We start from the raw sequence: 6,048 nt of genomic DNA on the forward strand, positions 1-6,048 counted from the left end.
CTCCAGCAAAACATGTCTCCTGGCCTGCCCAGAGTCCTAGCATTTGGCTCTGCTCTGGGTGATGTGTGTCCCATTTTGGTCCCTAAAGCAATCCCCTCATACCATACCTGGGTCCCCAGCTCACACCTGGACCCAGGGGTGGGGTTTACTCACCCTTGGCTTTGGAGTGGGGAGATGTGACTCCCAGAGGAGTTGAAACATCGGTTCCAGACCAAGAGGATTGGGTGCCAGGCAGCCCAAGCAAGGGTGGGGTCAGTCCTGTGAAGGAGGCCAGGAGAGCGCTCTTTTTTCCCACGTTCACTCCCCAGCAGGACACAGCGCAGGGATGTCCAAGTGGTCAATCACATGAGGGGGCTGCGAAGCGGGCCCCACGGCAGGGAGCTGGGCTGCGAGTTTTCAAAAAGGTTGTGGAAAAAGGGAATGAGGAGACCATGACATTTCCCCATGAACTTCCTGAAGCTCCCTCATCTCGAGGAAGCGTGGTGGGGCCAGGGTGAAAGCACTCATCTGCTCTTCACAAAGTCAGCGGTTCAAACCCACCAGCAGCTCCCGGGAAGAAAAGACGTGGCAATCGGCTCCTGTCAAAACTACCACACAAGAAACCGGATAGCGACCCTATAGGACGGGGCAGAACTGCCCCTGCGGGTTTCCAAGACCATACATCTTTATGGGAGTAGAAAGCCTGGTCTTTCTCCCAAGGAGCAGCTGGTGGTTTTGAACTGCTGACCTTGCGGTTAGCACCCCAGCACTGCACCAATAGGCCACCAGGGCTCACCGAAGGGCCCCTCTAGGTCAGACCTGACTCGGTGCAGTGAGTTCTTTTGTCTGTGTGAGGAGACCCCACGGGACCGTTCTGCGCCGTCACATGGGGCCTACGGTTCAGAACCGTCTTGACAGCACAAAACAGTCACAAAAGAGGTCACTGAGTGCCGGGGCATCGGTGGTTCACTTGTACAATTTTCACCACTCGGGAGATCTGGGTTCCGTTTCTTGCCAGGGTAGCCGTCACGCGTCTGTCAGTAAAGGCTTGTGGGATGCTAGGGTGCTACCCAGGTTTCAGCGGAACGTCCAGACTAATGTGGACAGGCGATCTACTTCTGAAGAGCAGGCAACGGGAGCCCGTGAGAAGACAGTGGCCAATCTGCAGCCAGTCTCTGGGATGCTGCAAGACTGGGTTTTGGTTGTACCTGGGGGGGCAGTTTGTACTTGCCTGCCAGCCTCACTGCCACCGAGTGGATTCCAACTCATAGTGACCCTACAGGCCAGGGTAGAACTGCCCCCTGTGGGTTTCCAAGACTTTAGCTCTTGATGGGAGTAGAAAGCCTCGTCGTTCTCCCTAGGGGAACAGTTCATAGCGATGACGAATACATGCGCCAGTATGGAGACTGTGTTAGTCCGGGTGGACTAGAGAAACAAATCCAGAGATGCTCATATGTATACGAAAGAGCTTTATATACAAGATCAATTGAAATTTGAGAAAATATCCCAGCCCAGTCCAGATTAAGTCCTTAAGTCCGTTATTAGCCCATATGTCCCATACCAGTCTATAAATTCCTCTTCAGACTCACACAGCACATGCAATGACGCCAAATGTGGAAAATCACAAGCCAGTGGGTAGAAAGTCTTGTGGATCCAGTGGCAGTGGAAGCATCGCAGCACTGGCGTGGGTCTCCATGTGGCTCCTCCAGCTCCAGTTCTATCAGCATAGACCCATGTGGCTTGTCATTAGGAATGTGTAGCAGAGAGAGTGTGGGTCCCACTTCCAGGAAAGAAGACCTGAGTTCCCAGAATCCTCAGGAGAAGGCCATGCCCACATGGAGGTCTCATTGACAAAGACCTGATTGACAGGCTAGACTCCACCCCTTCACAAGTTGACAGATTATGTAACCGCCACATGGCTTTTTGCAATTGCCAAAATATTGCTCATGGTGTTACGGAGGGACAGGTGTGCTTCTTACATCCATTCGCATCACTTGGCTATCACCGCTCTCTGAAGGTCGGGAGCTCCAGCTGCCCTCTCTGGGGATTAGGCCGCAGTCTGTGACAGGCGGACGAAGTAAACCTTCACCACGACACAGTTTTACTGTCCTGAAAAGGAAGGGCCATCGAACACGGATTTGTTGTCTACACTGTGCCTGTGTTTTGAAAGTTTATAAGCGTGTTCTTTGGGGCAAGTACTTTGCCTGAAATGTATAGCATATGAACACATACACATGCACACACACAATACCTGCTCTAGCATGTCTACATTCACTGTGAAGACCCATCCGTCAGTCTTCATCATTACCACCATCCTGTCTTTCTAGGCTTTTTGGAGACGTCTAAGTAGAGTATTGAAATGAGATAGTATCTTTAAAAAGCCATCCTCTTCCTTTCTATTGATTGATTAAATCCTTCTCGTACCATTTCTTGAAGATGGTCCATCCGTCATGCGTAAGCACATCCCCTCAGAGAAAGGTCACTGCTTAGAAAGGTCTCCTTTCCTTATGTGGTGGAACAATTCACATTCTGATCAAGTTACAGCCACCGCGCCTTACAGCAGTGGTTCTCAACCTGTGGGTCGCAACCCCTTTGGGGGTTGAACGACCTTTTGACAGGGGTCACCTGATTCATAGCAGTAGCAGTTATGAAGTAGCAGCGAAAATAATGTGATGGTTGGGGGGTCACCACCACACGAGGAACTGTATTTAAGGATCGCGGCCTTAGGCATAAGGCGTTAGGTTGAGAACTGAGCAGGTTTTGAGAAACCTTTCTGGGTCTTGTTTGAGGAGTAGGACAGTGTTTGGACTCCCAGTAATGTATCAGGTCTCTCTAGATGGGTCATGGGTCCATCAGCCTTATTTCAGATCCGTAAGCAGGCATAAACAATCTTGGCATAAACAGCGCCCCCCCACCCCCCACCCACCCAACTCATTGGATCAAGCTGACAGTCGAGAGTCAAGAGGTTGCTTCAAGAAGGAAAGCAGTCAGCTCTGACAGAAAGACTTGCAGGCCTATAAGCGAAGTCGAAGTGTGTTTATATAACCAGATTAGCGTTTACATCAAACAATCCAAGAGTAAACAGAACCACAAGTCCGGGCTGTAGAAGCAACCCCAGGAGGCCCGGAGGGGCAGTCATTCCCTCCATCCTGCACACAAGCCAATAAGGATTCCCAGACAGGTGGCCAGCACCTTGGGGCAATGTGCCGGGGGGGGGCGCATTTCATCATTACCTTTCTCATCTTGAGAAACAAGATGAGATTGAGTGATGGCCCCAAGTCAGACAAGGTCTGCATTTCAGGAATATCTGTGATCACGCTGAGCCAGTCCAGGTGACCATGTACAGCTGTTTCCTAACACCCTGTTGCTTCAAGCTAATCTCCCAAAGCTACTTCCCGTCTCATGAACAATAAGCTTTCCTGGGAGCATTCATAAGAGCTGTGAATCTTGTGAGTTTTCAGCATGCTCTTAGAGGAGGTGCCAGCAGCTCCACCCTCGACAGAAAGGGAGAACCATGGAGTCTTAGTTCAGCTGAAGGTGGTAGAGATTGAAGGCATGTGTTGGGTTTTCTGGAGAGGCAGGGGACATAGCGTGCTCAGTGCTGTGGCTTCTGCAAGATCAGAGAAGGACCTGGGGACTCAAGGGCTAAAGGCAAGCAATGCATGAAAGTCACATTCAAGGAGACAGCAGGGGGGAGGTGGGTGGGGTTTACAACCAAAATCAATCCTTTGTAAAGTTTCATAGCCACGGTTTAAGATGAAATAAATGTGGTTTAATGACACACTGCCCTATACCATATGCTGATGATGATAAATCCATATCTCAAAGATAGGTCTTTGAGGCTTATGATCTAGGGATATGAGATGCTGGGTTGTAGATGCATTGATAATTAGACAGGAGCAATCGCGGACAGACGGCCGAGGTTGGTGGTCCAGAGTCATAGACAAACGTCCTTGCTCAGGGTCTGGCATCTCACCTGGGCCACTTTCATTTGTTCCTAATCGGTCTTCCAGGAGCCTGCATTCAAGTGCACCAGCCACTGCTCGTGAGAAAGACGGGCGAACTGCCAGCCTCGGACACTCTGTCCAGTGGTGTCACCAGGACCCTTGATGGCCTTGGGTGGGTAATTGGGTTTCCTGCCTTTTGAATTTTTCGTTTTCAAATCCATCCTCTTCAGGGCCATGAAGAAGCGAGAGCTTCCCTGAAAATGCTTCTTAGCACCCTGGTATGCGCAGAAAAAAAGTCGACACTGAATAAAAGAGTATCTTGTTTAGGTCAAAATCTATGCAATATTTGCCAAGCCAACATTTTTTAACATAGACATCTAAATGACGACGGTTTTGCCCATCATGCTATGCAACCCGCACCATGATTCTCTTCCAGGTGATTCTACCTCCTTAGCAGAGACTCTCTTCCCCGCCCCTCACCCCCAGGAGCCACGCAAGTTTTGCCTTGTACGTGATGACCGAAGTGGGACAGCGCGATGATTGTCCCTGTGTGATGGATCTACCGCCCCTCACGCGCCAGAGGCTTTCAAGCTTGAGCCACGTTGCCACGGGCCAGGTCTTCCTTTCCACAGAGAGCCCACCTGTTCGACGGATCCTTCAGGACTCTCTGAAATCTGGCCCCCAAATATATTTCTGCTGGCACTTCCCACCATCTTGCCATGTTGTGAGTCCACGTGTGGATGTCCCCGGCTGGCAGCCCCAGCCCACAAAGTCAGATGGGTGAGTGGACAGCCTTCAGATAATTCTAAGGCCACCTTTCGAGTTGTCTACTTAAAGTCCTCCACACTGCAGACCAGAAGTAAAACTATCCCCACTTAGTGTCATCACCAAATTTGTGACCCACAGAGACCACGACAGACAATGTATTACTACTGTTACATTAAGCTAGTAATATTTTTGGAGGGTGAAATTTGTTATGCAGTAATAGTTAATGAGTACAGTGCTACTTATCTGGTCTACCCATATCAGATAACAGAATCTGGGGTATTGGTAATTAGTATGCAGTGTACAAATCTATATGTAATGGTGCCACCAGAAGATTCTTTGGCTTTGAATTTTATCAGGAAAAATAGGGAATATGAAACCCATACTATAAAGTACGTGGGTATGTAATATATGAAGAATATATAATATATTAAAATATATATATATAAAATAAATATACAAAAATAAGATACATAAAATACACATAAATATACACAAATAAGAATACATACATTTAAAAGAATATATTAGAATATATAAATACCATCTGTAGACATTTGGACATCCCCTCGCAGAAGGGTCACAAGGAAGGGAGGAACCAGGCAGGGTGCAGTATAGCATGGATGAAACATACAACATTCCTCTAGTTCTTTAATGCTTCCTCTCCACCACTATCATGACCCCAGTTCTACCTTACAAACCCGGCTAGACCAGAGCATGTACATGGGTACAGATAAAAACTCTCGACACACAGAATTGCGGTCAGATAAACCCCTCAGGAACAATAATGGGAGTAGAGATACCATGAGGGTAGGGGGAAGGTGGGGGGAGAAAGGGGGACCCAATCTCAGTGATTGATGTATAACCCCCTCTCCCCTGTCAGGGTGATGAACCATGGGTAAAGAGAGACAGCGGACAGTGTAAGATATGAAAATAATAATAATTTATAATTTATCAAGTGCTCATGAGGGTGGGAGGGTGGGAGAGAGGAGGAAAAATGAGGTGCTGATACCAAGGGCTCAAGTAGAAAGAAAATGTTTTGAAAAGGATGATGGCAACATATGTACAAATGAGCTTGACCCAATGGATGTAAGGATTGTGATAAGAGCTGTAAGAGTCCCTAATAAAATGATTTTTAAAATACATAAATATAGACAAACCCAAGCGCTAGTCAAGGAGGTTCTGGTTCCAAGCGTCTGCGCCTCCTCACGGAGTCCTGAGCCCTTGTGGTGTTGAGGGAAGGTGTTCCTGGGCTTCGGCCCCTGCTGTTTGTACTGAGTCCACGCGGTTTCTACCCCAGCCTGCTGTGACCTTGGCGGCTGCTGTGCTTAAGGAATTGAAATGGGCCTGATGGACG

This window comes from Echinops telfairi, unplaced genomic scaffold (genome assembly GCF_000313985.2).
Source record: "Echinops telfairi isolate 266 unplaced genomic scaffold, ASM31398v2 ScPeMD7_3533;HRSCAF=4204_0, whole genome shotgun sequence".
Classification (NCBI taxonomy): domain Eukaryota; kingdom Metazoa; phylum Chordata; class Mammalia; order Afrosoricida; family Tenrecidae; genus Echinops; species Echinops telfairi.